This window comes from Lonchura striata, chromosome 6 (assembly GCF_050655825.1).
Source record: "Lonchura striata isolate lonStrDom1 chromosome 6, ASM5065582v1, whole genome shotgun sequence".
NCBI lineage: Eukaryota > Metazoa > Chordata > Aves > Passeriformes > Estrildidae > Lonchura > Lonchura striata.
The window spans coordinates 15,800,734-15,815,017 of record NC_140708.1 but is presented as its reverse complement, the minus strand read 5'-3'; positions in this window follow the sequence as shown (position 1 = coordinate 15,815,017).

Sequence of the window (14,284 nt, the reverse complement as noted above, 5' to 3'; positions counted from 1 at the left end):
TAGTACCAGGTGTCCAAGAGAAAATCCCCAGCAGTGCAGACGGTGGTTACTCCAAAGGAAAAGGTTTCCCTATTAAATTTTGTTTCCATGGGAGAACCTAGCGTTGCAGGAGGAGCTGTCATCAGCCGTGCCCCGAGGGCTGGGGGAGGTTCGGGCGACCTTGGGCACAAACACGATGGTACAAAGCTGCGCTGATGGATAAAGGGGGTTGCGTAAAAGCTGCCGCTTGTCATTGTTCTCCAGAAACACACACGGCGTCTAAGGGCAGATCAGACCTTTTCACTACATTGTATGTTAATTGCATTTTTTAAAAATTTCGTTGTCATAATTCTTCTTCAAAGCTATGCTTACTTCCTATATTTACATATGAAAATTTATGCAGATCACAAACTTTTTAAATTTAATTTACCTTTGTTTAAATTTAATTTACCTTTGTTACAAAGTTATTTAACTTTGTAAATTAACCTTTTTTAATTTACCTTTGACCTAGGACTTTTAGGATTTCTTGGTCACAGTTTAGTATATTTTTTCCTGGAAAAATTCTAATTGAAAGGAATAACTTTTCAAAAGTTGTCAAGAATACTCTAATTTGGCTTGTTTGCCTCTTCCCTTCTTATTTCCATAGCAATTCTGATGCGAAGCTGTCCTCAGTCTTATTGGCCTTTCCTAGTTTTTCAGTCTGTATTGAAGCCAAATACCATGATATGTTTAGCATATTAATAGATATATGCACAAAAAAATCCTGCAATAAAACTTTATAGGACTTTTGTGGCCTTTGCTTAGCTAAATTGGTGTCATACATTGCTCTGTGTAAAGTTCCTCTATATTTAAATAAATGTGCTCAAAAGGAGCACATTTTTGTTTTCTACTTTTCTGAGTAACTAGAGGATCACATGCTATGTCAGGGAGAATGCTGTTATTCCTGAGTGAATCCCACTTGGGATTTATGAAATTTCTAATGAATCTTTGGCTATGGTAGCTCCATTACAAAAGCAAAGAAATTGTAGATTTAAAAATATGGCTTCGATGATATTTATTTCATAGAGCAGCTGCAATTCTTTCCCTATTCAGACCTTCCTAGTTCTTCCATGTCACATTTCCAATTATTTAGGAGGAAAATTAATTCATCATAACTACGTATCAGTTATGTCACCCTTCTTAGCATCACATGCATTTCAGTGATATGAAAAATTATGGTAAAAATAAAGGAGTGTTAAAAAATTAACAATTTTATTATTATAAAAAATGCAATAACCATGACTCTAATCTCAGTGGTTACAACACATTAACTGTATAATGGAAGTACACAAAAAACAGCTCCTAAGCTAATTACAAATACACAGAATAGCTTCAAAGGTTAAGTTTCAGCAGTGGTTATTTATTAAATATGCATTATAACATATTTCACATTTTCATATGTTTATATGGTTTATACTGCAGAAGGAGGCAGACTTGTAAAAATGGAGAGAGGCTTTATTTGAAATTAATCACAAAACAGCAGAAAGCAGTATTTGTGGAGTTCTTTTTCCTCACACCTTCCTCTGGCTGCCTCCCTCCCCAGCTTGAGTTTAAGAACATAAGCCCTAAAGTGCTACTCTGACATGGAAGGATTAGAATGTTTAAATCATATTTGTCTACCTTTAGCCAAAAATGTCTATAAATTAATGCCCTAAAAATGTTCCTGCTGCTGTGGAGGAATATCTTTGGAGGAGTTTTCCAAGGATTGGTGTGTTGATTGCAGCTGAATTGTCTTGGGACATTATAGACAATGGTGTGCTCCAAACAGTGTCATGAGCAGAGGTCCCTAAGCAGAGCTGGTTACTACAGGCAGCAGTGATAAAACACGGACATGGAAGGACTGAACTTTGGAAAGAGACTGAAACTGCTTCACCTCTGCTCCTAATGAACTAATTTTAAATTAAAATATAGATAGTACTGATTCAAAATTATGGCAGTTGGTCCTGGTGGGAGTTTCATATTAGCACTATGAAGAAGAAAATCCTCCAGAAAGCCTTTGCTGCCACAGTTCTTTTTGTATTCAAAGGCTGGACTTGAAATCCAGAACTTGTAAACTATTTTCCAGATGTTTTGTAGCACATAGGTAAATCCATTCTGCTATCCAGTATCAGGATTTCACAGTTTACTCAGCCTAAAATACAACTATATCCCTGATCTGGCACACTAGCAGACTTTTAAAATTAGAATTACTGTAATAGTCTAAGAATCAATTCAAAATTAAGAAATTTTTTTTTTTGCAAAAAAAATTTCTGCAAGGAACTGAAGTAATTATTTTTTGGCTATACACATTGTTTACTTACTTATTTTTGAAGAAGCTGCTCAATTAAATATCAGTTTTATATTCCTCATAGCTCAGCCTAAACATACTGTAGGAAATAAATACATCCAAATTACAGCCTGTTTAATTTGTCTTCATTCTCCCACTTATAAATTCACATTTTAGACTCGTTTCATCTTCTAGCTCAAGTGTCACCAAACAATGTTTGTAAAGTGTTAGTAGCTGTGTGCTGCCATCCTTTGAGTTCTACTCAGCAGTACTGAGGACTCTGAGCATCTGGTGCCATTCCCTTCATTGACCTCATACCATCAAAGACTGAGTACCTCTAAGTGTGTGATCACTGGAGTGTTGAATCTTGAAAATTGAGATTTTTCAGGGCAAAATAGATTTGACTCAACAGCACTGTAGAGAATCTTCTGTGAAGAGTGGGATGCCTCTCAAAGTTAATGGTGAGAAAAATATTTTCCTACAGTGTTGATGCTCATGAACGATGTTTGAGACAGAGGGGTAAGCCATAGTAGTAGGCTTTTGTTTCTAGAAAAATGGTGTTAAAACACATGAATAAAGGTATTCCCTGTTTAGAAATGAAGTTTACTTCTTTTTTTAACTTCCATTAAAATTTTGGTAACAACTACACAGAATTTATAGAAAGAATATCAATGTTTGTGTTTTCAAACACAATCAAAAAATCTGTCATGGGTGAATACACAGAAGTGAACACAGGTAGACAGGGAGCTTAAATTATTTTGAGAATTATGTAAATTATACAGGAATAGAAAGCTCAAAGCAGTAGTAAACACCTATTGTCTCATATATCTGGAATTTAAGAGACTTCTCTTTCCAGTAGCTGGAGAGCTGCAGGATATGAAAATGACCAGATCTAGTACTCACCATTAAACAATTCCAAACTTTAGGAAAGCATGAGGTGCTATATTGTCTTCTCATAATATTTTTCCAGATGGCTGATATGGGCTGCAGTCTCTGCACTCAGCTCTTTGCCCTCTTAGTGGATGACACTAAGAAAGTGATGCCTTTGCTGTCTTTTCCCAGCTTTTCTACTCCAGCACACTTGGCTAAACGGAAGGTTTCTGTGTGTGCTGGAGACTTCCCTCTCAACCTTTCCAAAGCCTTTAGGTCTGAGAGATGGAAATGAGCAGCAGTAACACGACAGCAGCGCACAGCGACCCGCGCCGAGTGCCCAGCCTCAGGTGCAGAGCGATGATGGTTTGCTGCGGGAGTTGCCAGCTCGCTGCCTTGCCCGTACTCTGGTGCCAGTGCTAAAGATAGTGCTTAAGTGCCCTTATGATTAAAGACTTAAATACCCTGAGTTTCCTCTCTGTAACAGGGACCAAATCCCAGAGTGCTGATTTGTGTGAGTCAATGAATCAGCGTGAGGTTAAAGATTATTAATGTTTATTTTCTTTTTATGCCACTTTCCACTCTGTTTGTCTCTATTACTCATGGCTTCATTTCTCTCAAGAGGGACCGTAACTGGCAGTCAGGGATGTATATGGAACATCCCTGGAAAAAACAATGCTTACAGAAATGCACACCTAATTTAGCAAATATCATATGAATAATGGTAGCAATTTTATCTAAGAGATGAGACCATACTGCAGCACACAGATAAAAGTCTCTGCAAGAAACTTCCTAGATTTTCTCTTATGATAGTACAGTGGGTTTAGTGAGAATCCTAAAATACTTCGGAAGTGTTAGTATGTCTGCTCCTTCCCATCCTCCAACTGATGTAGCTCAAACCCGAGGTACATGTTTTAGGAAATTGTTTTTATCTTTGAAATCATAGAGAAGCTTAAGTGGAACATCACACATAAGGGTCAAACTCACAAATATAATTGTTGTAGCCCTTAAATAATTCCAGATCACCTTAGGAAATACCATTTTCTGGTAGTAACATTAAGTAATATATTATTTGAAAGACAGCTACTATACTTTAATGCAATGCTGTTGGTCCTGTTTGATTGGTACTAGCCCTAGGCTCAGAAGTTTTTAGAATCCTAAGATAGCTGTATAAATTTTGCCTCCCCTCAGTTGAGCTTTATTCTAACTTGGGCTTTTTTTTTTCTCCCACTGAAGTCTATCTTCTTCTTCAAGTCCCATGTGAGTGAATCTTTCTGTTTGGCACAGGATAAAATGTGCAGTTAGTGATTAGTGATTGTTATCTCATGACTTGTGATTTGTTTGGCCAGCTGATCTTCCGTGCATCTTTACATTACATATTGTATATTACAGTTATTATTATGAGCAAGCATTTTACATAAGCTATAAACTTACAAGGTTGTTTAGGTGGTAAAACATGTTCTTTGCCTCCAGACAATTAGGATCTGTACTAGGCAAGACAAAGGCTGAAGCCCAGGAGATGTATTTGGAAAATGCTAAGAGTGTGTTAGGATAATTTAAGAGGCACTGAAGGGAAGAGTCCTGGCTCTAATGGCTTGGTACAGGGAAAGAAGATAGTGAAGGTATTCCAAGTGTGAGCAGCTATTCTGACAAAACTTCAGCAAAATATTTTAAGGTAATAATAAGTCTCAGGAAAATAGAAGGAATATGAGAATTAGCATGGAGAAAAGCTGTGCAGAAAGCTCAGTTGGACTGAAATCAAGAAGATTTGTGTGATGGAAAAGGCTCATGTGCAAATCTTTATAAAACAGGAGGTTGGGACTTTGTCTTCTTCCTGGTTTGCAAACCAGTTTTTGGCTGGAGCCAAAACTGTGTATGAATAGTGAAATGAAGAGTAGGTTCAGTTCTCACTTCTCCTTCAGCAATATCTGATTAACTTACCATTATCAGGGATTTTTCATTAAGCAAAATGTCTGGAGGTCATTTCCATTGAGGTTTTTGCCAAAGTTAACTGTTCTATGAGTCTGATTCTCTGAAATACAGCTGCTAACATTTCTTCATGCATCCTTGTTATTCACAAATTCCACAGTATTTACTAAAAATAAGATCAGGATATTTAGAGAGAAGCAATGGAACTTGCTTATAAGTGCTAGAAGCACCATACAACAGCCGATGTTAGCGTCATACTACCATGATGAAATTTATCTTTACATCCTCACTTTCCAAACTAATCATCTATGATGCCACAAAGTCCAACTTTTACTACCTTATATCTGTGTTATAGATATGTGTAAATGATAACTTTAAATTAGGGCATCTTGCTAGCAAATCTAAGCAGAAGGAGCCACCTCCACCCACCTTTAAAATATTTACATAATTTTCTTTCTATTGCCTTTTTATAAAGCTACAATTGAAAAGCCTCAGCTGAGCCCAGCTGCAGTCATGTCATTGCCACATAGGTTCTGGACAAGACAGCCTTCCAAAAAAGTATCATTTGTGCCAGATTAAGCAGACTGAATAGAAAACATAAGCGACGAGGTGAAAGAAGGAATGTTCTCTTGGTTTGTGAGTGGTAAGAGAAACATGAACAGATCTGAGGTGCTGATGTAGGCAGGACTTCACCTTAGCTCTGAGAGAAGCTTTAATGGCTTTAAACTGCTACTAACTGAGTCCTATGACACTGACAGAGCTTAACTCATTAATTCTGCCCAAAGAGATGCTGTAAAACAGATTTGCTGTGTTGGACGCAGGAACCAGAATTTACTGAACACTTGATGTGGACATTCTAGTTTAAGACTGCACTGCTCTGTGGTGAGCTGCTTAGATGTGCTCAGAAATGTATAAATAAGTCTATGACAAAGCTATGAGTCCTCAGATTCCTCAATGTCTTCTTCATGGCCAAACACATCTGTTTGGTACTCTAGCTGCTGAGTTTCCATTTTGCACTTTTCTGCTGATAATACTGTTTGTCATCTATCAAACACATGCAGAAAGGGGTAACAGAATAACAAAAGACATGGTGTTATTGCACTGGAAATGGAAAAAAAAATGATACAGCGAGATAAATTCAAAATCAGAAATACATGTTCATCTTTCCCGTCTGTGCTCTATCTTCCTCTACAAGCTGAATAATCATTTTCTTTTTATTTGCATACCTGTCAGCAAAAGCCAGGTGATCTGGCTTGCATTTTGCTTGCTAGGCTATTCTTTGAGTACTCATTGATCCTTTTTCCCTCCGTTTTTACCCGCTCGCTTGCCTGCTTGCCTCTTTGTCTAAATAGCGTTGTTTTCATTTGTACTCCAATTTGTCTGTATCACAAAGGACCTGTTTTGCTCTTTGAAATGCGTTTTTTGTGCCCTTTGGCGCTGCCCGGGAGGGATGGGAGCCGCGGGGCTGCCGCCAGCTCGCTGCAGCGCCGGGCCGAGCGCTGACCTGTGCCCGCAGCACCCCAAAACGGGCCCTGCAGGTTGGACAAGCGCTCCGTGCAGCTGCACCCTTCTTTTTCTACTCTAAGGTAGCTGTCTAATTTGGTTTCTTTGTGTACCGCCCCTATTTCATCATTAAATGTGACTTTCGCATTGTACTCGCACGTAATCCCTGAATCTTTTTACTCTTCATCATCTCTTCTGAGCTTCTGTCTTGAGAATATCAGATTCAATGCAGGGGAAGGAAAAAGAAATTATCTTCAAGATAACAATGAGGATAAACTAGGAAGGGATATCAGCTCAAAACCCAACCTAGCATATTCTTTCCTTTTCATTTTCTGCAATTTTCCTTGACTTAAAATTACAGAGTGGATTGTGTTCTAAGGACAGTAGTCTATTGCAAGAATTTTGTCCTTTGGAATGAGTTTTGGTATTTGGGAGTTTTTAATGTATATTTTAAGATATTTCTGCAATGTTAGCTAATCATCTGAAATATTGAACAATTTTTTTTAAAGGATCATATTTTATTTTTCTCCCAATTCTTTTTGTTGCTTCTATATGGCAAACATACCAGGTTTGGTCTCATTTTCACCTCACAGGAACCAGATAACCCAGAGGTTTCCAAGGCCAGGCTGATATTGTGTAATCTGTTCCTGTGCCACCGAAAGGGGAAGCATGTCAAGCGTTAAGTGCAGATGTTGGGCAGGATGGTGATGAGTGGGGCAGACACTGTGAAAACACGACCATGGCTCACTAGCTGACCAGTTGCCCGTGCAGCTACTAAGGGGATGTTAAGAGAATTCCCTTAACAATCTTGTTAAACACATTTTGATTGTGAAGGATGACTACTGTGCTTTACCTCCCTGTGGCCTTAATATGCTGAAGCAGGCAAGCTGTGCAGTTTTACAGGATGATATAGAGTCATAAAAATAAATTAATTGTATATGATTTTTCATGCTGACAGATGCCAAGTTCTGATGAACAGTTTTTTGCATGATATTCTGGATTTTCCAACTTAATACGGACATATTTTTTTGCTTCTCATCTCAGTATGCAAAACAATGTACAGAAACACAATCTCTTGTCCTTAAAGGCAGAATAGTTTCTGCCAGTCATACACTCAGGAGGAAGTATTATTCAGAATATGATGCCAGGACTGAAGGAAGGTTTAGTTAATGTTATGTTTTCACTGTATCCTCTGATAGAATCAGGTTTTAATAGGCTTGAAGATCTCTTGATAGAATTTTCAAAATTTCACTCAATTGCTATGGGAAATGTATTTTTATGAATCTGTATGTTTAGGTTCCTAAATCTCTTCATAATTTCTACTTCTGACATTTGTTTATTTTCATGTTAGGATTACACATGCCTTGGAAAATGATAAAATAATAAAGAGAAGATAGAATATTTTTCACTAATTACAAACCCAGATTTTCTACTTCTTTAGGATAACACTTGCTGTGTCCACTCTCCTATTGTCCATACAAGAGTTCTAGATGACTGTTGTAATATTGGCTTCTTTTACTTTTTCTTTTTTTTTCTTTTAATGCATCATTGCACTTTTTCCCTACCAGAAATTTATTTCTCTTTCTTTCAGCAAACCTGACCTTTTCAGAGTTAATCCTATCTATGATTATCATACCTACAAAATCTATCAGGTGGCAAATGCCTTTGGGTGACTAAGGTACTTCAAGTTATGACTGTGATATCCTAACTTTTACCAGACTGGAGTCTCTCAGAGGCTAGACATAGTTTTCAGGTTATCTGCAGAGTCACTTCAATAAGGTTTTTGTAAGAAAGTTATTGCACTCTGAATTGTACCAAAAACAAGAGTAGAACAATGAAATGGTGTGGCCAAGTTATTTCCATTCTTTACATCCTGTTTAGTTCTCATGTATTGTAGAGGATTGCAGTAACAATAATGGCAGCAGCCTGCTATTGGAAAGCAGAAGGATATTCCTTTTCATGTGAGGTACAGGGCACTCTGTGGAGCTGATGCTCAATGCACTGGAGTAGAGACACAATTCCATACCTGGAGTGTGGCTGTTATCTTCAAGTAGGACATAGTGTCCTAACTATTTCTAAGCCTATAGACTCCAGTATTTTGGTATTTTTGTCATTTATTTCCCCTTGAAATTACTAACATTCCATTCAGAATTCTGTATCCACCAGTCCTCAGGAATGAGCAGATCCAACTGCAGGATGTTTGTGTATAGGGCTGGATCATGTGTCCAAACAAAGGATCACTAGCAGGAAAATGAGCTGTAGCCCCATTTTACCTGTCAGGAGCATTTCAACTACAGTAAGTGGCTTTATTTGAGGCAGTGTGGGGAATTGATCTGCTCCTCCTACTGGGTTGCTTATGTAGATGATTAGGACATGGCTTTTCTAGGAGAAGTCGTTAGTGGAGCAGAATTTATTCTTGAATAGGAAAGTACCTGTACCTCACCGACCTTAGGCAATTTGCAACAAAAACATTATTTAGGTGGCTGCTCTCAGGAGCTCCTTAATGACCACAGTGCAACTTCTGATGTACCTATTACTGAATGGGACATTCATCTTTATAATATGACTATCTTGAAACCATGTCAAACATTTTTGGATTACACTTATGATTCCCTGATAATTTGTGTGTTTACTCCTTAAAACTTAATGTTAAAGGAACCATTAGAAAATGTACCTTAGGAACTGTGCAAACCCCTAGCAGGCTCAGTCTGAGTGGAGGAAAGAATCCCTTCCTGCACACCCACTCTACTGTGATGTGCCCTGTGGTGGGTGTGATGCACAACACTACACAAGTGTTTCAGAGAGGGATTCTGCAATCCACTGTAAATTCAGATTGCCTAAAAGGCAAAACAGAGATAGCTGTCTCATTGCACTAAACTTTCTTGGTATATTGTGCCAGAAGTAAGATAAAATCCTGAGTCCCGATTTACTTTTGGATAAACTTATTTCCAAAGCATAATTAAAAAAAAATGTAATATATAAATTTTATACCAATTGGAGCAACAGGATTGCTGGTTGCTGTGCATTGTTGTTCCAGAAAATCAATCCTGGCTGTGGTGGAAAGTTAAGTCACCTCAGGGTAAGGCTGAGAAGACTGTGACTTGTGGCTGTATAATGATTTAGCAGAATTGCACTGAAAATTCACCCCATTTACTTTGCACTTGGCATGTAGTTTGGAAGTTATGTGGGAAGGCAGAACTGTAGACATCTCATCTGCGACCACAGACATCTCAGTTATCATGAGAGCTGAGGTTACTAAACAACGAGTTACAATGCTGTTGGAGGAAGCTTTCACACAGTGCTCAGTGAACCAATTTTGAATATTAATAATCCTGCTTGCAGGTCTTATGAAAAAAACGTGCTGTAAAAGAGGGTGATGAAAGGAGGAAAACAGATTTTTTTTTTTTTTTTTTAGTCTGCGTACTACTGTACACCGTGGAAAGACACACTATTGAAAAATTACCTCAGTTGGCCTCTATCCTGGTTTTAGGATGTCAGACTCCTAAATCTATATTTAGGTAGCCTAAAATTGTTGCTTTTTCTCCTGTAGTGCTGAATACCCAGCAATTTCCATTAACTACCCCTAAAGCTGTGCAAAGGTACCAGGACCCCATCAGCCCTTCACATAATGCAAACCCAGGTCTCCCATCAGCAATCAAATTTCATGTGGAACTGAAAGTTTTCAGTCAGGGCAGAATCAGGTAACATCAATAACCCTCAGTTTTATTCTTCTGTAGTTGCTTGCATACATTTCATTTCCATCTTCCTCCCTTAGCATGCTGGACTGGTGCAACTGAATCTTATGCAAAAATATCCCAAAACACAGCAGAGAAAAAGCAAGCAAGATATGTAAATATGTTTAAAAAAAAAAAATGAGTCAGGAAAACTGAAAGGAAAATAAATCTTATTTCAATGAAATCAAAGTATGAAAGGATTTTTCACTGAGAGTCTAAAGGAGATAAGCTGAGATAGCCGGCCAAGTATGTGGGCAAGATAGTGCTTATTGTGATAAATGTTGTTTATGTGTGCTTCAGCAGAAAGTAAACTGAGGTTGCTTTTTCTTCACTTAAGTCCTAGAAGAGAAGCTCTTGAACAATTACTGATCTTAAAGTATTGAGATTAATAGGGTTAATTTTTCCCTCTTATAAAAAGACAGACACGCCTTCACCCTGATATTCATGAAGCCACTAAGGAAGGAATAGAGATCCACAACCTATCTAAGGATTGAAATAATGAGCTCTTTGGCAGTAATTTACAGTGAACTACTTTATCTTATATTACACCAATAGCAGGTTTTATATGATTCTGAAATTATGTGTGTATATCATAAATGATATACACAAGCAATCATAAGTTTATTGACAGTTTAACCAGATAGTTTAAAATGAACATTGTTCATATTTGTTTTTTTCTGTATACATTACAAGATTGAAGAACCTAATTTATGATTTCAAAGTTGTTTTTTAGGTTCTAATCTCTAATTTTCCAATGAAACATATTAAAATTGGCATTTAATTTCAGTTCTTAAGAACTACAAAATGCTTAATTTGGTATTAACATAATCTTAACCTACACCTTTTTACAGAATCTGCTTTTTTCCATTATTGATTTTTTAATGTTTCTTTCCTGGCTCCACTGTGGATTGAGAAAGTCATTGTGACTAAATGGCTGTAATATCTCATATTTGCACTTCCGAGGGGCTGTTTGATCTTAGCTGTATAGTGCAGATGTATCTCCATTTAAAACAAACTGCAACTGGCTGCATGACTGCTCTATATAAATCAGAGTGCATTTAGATTTCTGATAAAAATGTCCAATAAACTTTTGGCTCCATCATAAAAATGAGTTGGGGTGCCATTCTTTCCAGTAGTCTCCTTTTGGGGCCAATATTAAGAAAATGAGTTTTTCAGGGCTTATTTTAACAACTGCAATTCATTTCTTTATGTATCTGTAGATACCTGGGCCTTTCTGTCCCTGATTTGATGTAACATTACTATTAGCTAATAGTGAGATGTTTTATGTAAAGAAAAGGACTGAACTTTATTTCCAGTGGTTATAGAGAGTTGTTTAGTAGTTGCTGGTGCACAGCAGATGCTTTTGTTTCCTGTGCAGCTTTTTAAATAAATGTTTGCCTTTATATTTCTCACCTGAAGGCAAAAGAGTAGTTGAGGAAAAAGATATAATCAGAAATCAAATCAAACCAAACCAAACATGTCTTTCAATATTGAAAAGCAGAAGTATAGAGGCTCTTTGAAGAAAGTGTATTTTCAATGTTTCCTGTGCCAAAATAGAATTTAAGCGAATGTGTATGCCATTGCCCCAGAAATGCTGTTCAGCAGGAGCATTATGACTGTCACTTAATTCTTTGGTTTAGGTTCGCATTGCTTTTGTTTTAGCCTCTGATGATAGTGAGTTTTAAGAACTTTTTACTTTCTTGTACTTGCATGCATTGAATTAGCTGTACAAATATTACTTTTGCTGCCAGCACTGTGATACTGGGAGCTTAGTTCCAAGTGAATTGTGCAATTAAGTTGCCTTCCAGTGTGCTCTGTCATAGAAGACAAAAAAGTAGTCTTCAGTGCCTTGCAACTCCCAAGCATTCAGTAATACAGCCAAATGTTTGAAGTACTCTGTGTTTGAGTAATAATGGCTTTTTACAGGTTGCTAATAGAAATAAAAGTCTATAAGATAAGAAAATTATATATTAAAAAAGAAAAAAGGCAAGGATGGACTGAAATTGAATTTGAATTTATAATGTAAGTGAAGTTTTCTCCACCTGGGCTTACTGTCCTACTGCTGCTTTGGTTTTTGTCAGGCTGGTATTGTATTTATTTTTATGTTACCCTGAGGTTTCTGTTTGGTTGGGTTTTTTTTTCTTCTTTTTTCCAAAACTTTCTGCAAGAAACTGGTATACATATTGCTTTATTTATATAGGTTAAGCCTGCTTGGAGCTCTTGAATTTCCTCTTGAAAAGCATAATTTACTTATAGCCATTTTAAAAATCGTAATTGTTAAAATAGTTTCAAATTTGAATCTGTTTGTGGATGATGTCCATATGGCATTAGGAAGGCTAAATAATTAGTTATTCCAATTACCTGAAGGTGGTTCAGTAAATTTCTTGCTAATGCATTTTCGAAATGCTACCATGTTTATACATTTCACTGAGTTGTTATGAAATGACTTGCTCCCCTGACATACCCTTTTGAGAAGTGGTAGCTCACTGATCTTCTCAAGAGGGAAAGGTTAAATTAATGACTGATCAGTCAGTCTTTCACCCTTCATTAGCACTGAATTAATTTATTAAAGAAATTAAAGATCATCTTGAGTGGTTTAATGTGTAAATTTCATTTTAAACATGCATAGGGCCTCATCTATTTACAGAATAATGATTAATGGTGAAGTTTAAGAAATATGTACCCTTCACAAATGGCTGATCATGCTAAATTGCAAGACCTTCCCTCTAACCCCGCTCTGTGGTAAAAGCTGAAAACATGCACAGGTTGGTAAACTTGGTTTTAACAAGGAGGAACTCTATTTAGAGTAAACACTTGCTGTGTTAGTAATGTGTAAATGAGCTTTGGTAATTATAAAGAAACCATAGCATTTCAGTGTTTCAGAAGGTGGCAGTGATAAACCTAGAAATCACTATGGTTTTACTTGCAAAGACTGGAGAATAAAGAGTTCTCAGCTGTTTCCATAATAAATGTGGAAAGAGTTCTTTCCACACAGAATATTTTTTAAAATTCTACTCATGTATTTGAATAAATATATGCAGTCTTGGACCATGGTCTTATAAATGGGATGAGATCAAAGAGTAGGACAAGAGGTCTTGAAGGTATTTCTTAGTTTCCTTAAATGATACTGGTGACTCATCAGGTCATCCTTCTTTTGAATCAGTTTTGAACCAATGTTTCATAAAGTACTAGTGGGAAGTTAGTGTGGGAAGTGCTCTTTCAGATGAGACCATATGTGCCCATGAAAGTTTCCCCTGTTCTCTCTACAGGAGTAAGATTTGGAGGTTTGGATTTTTGTTTTGCCTTGGTTCACTTCACTCCACCTACTGCATCTAAAAATGAATCTCATAATTTCAATTATGGTAGCCATTTCTTTTTTTTTAAATGAACAAAAAATCTTGATTAGTGGGGTTTTTTCAAGTGATGTCTATTGAATTGTATTCTTAGTAGGTTTGCAGTGCTGTAAAATGAAACTGGAATCCATAATTCAGTCTACAAAATGTTATATTTATTTAAGATTTTTAAATATTGATGTCTTTTTTTATTATTATTCTTAAATAAATGCAGGCATTACAATAGCCTTTCTTATGTTGGGCTATGTAAAGGTATTTTTGTTAGGGTTTTTCCAGTAGGGTTTTTTTGCATTTATTGGATGGGGATTTTTTGATAGAAAGATGTTTCTACACGTATAATTTATAATTTAGTGTCTGAAAGACAACACAAAGAACATGCTGATTATTCAATATTTTTTTTATTGGCTCAAATATGCATATGTCATTCCCCTATGCCATCTGAATACACAAAACCACTGTGTGTAATGGGGCACTTACCTGGAAAAAATTCAGCAGCTCTGCATAGTAATTTCCTCTGTTCAACACCATCTGGCAGCTGCAAGCTGGTTATATCTCAAGATAACCTCCCTGGTACTTCACTACCACCATCCAGTGTCTCACAGCCGAAATAC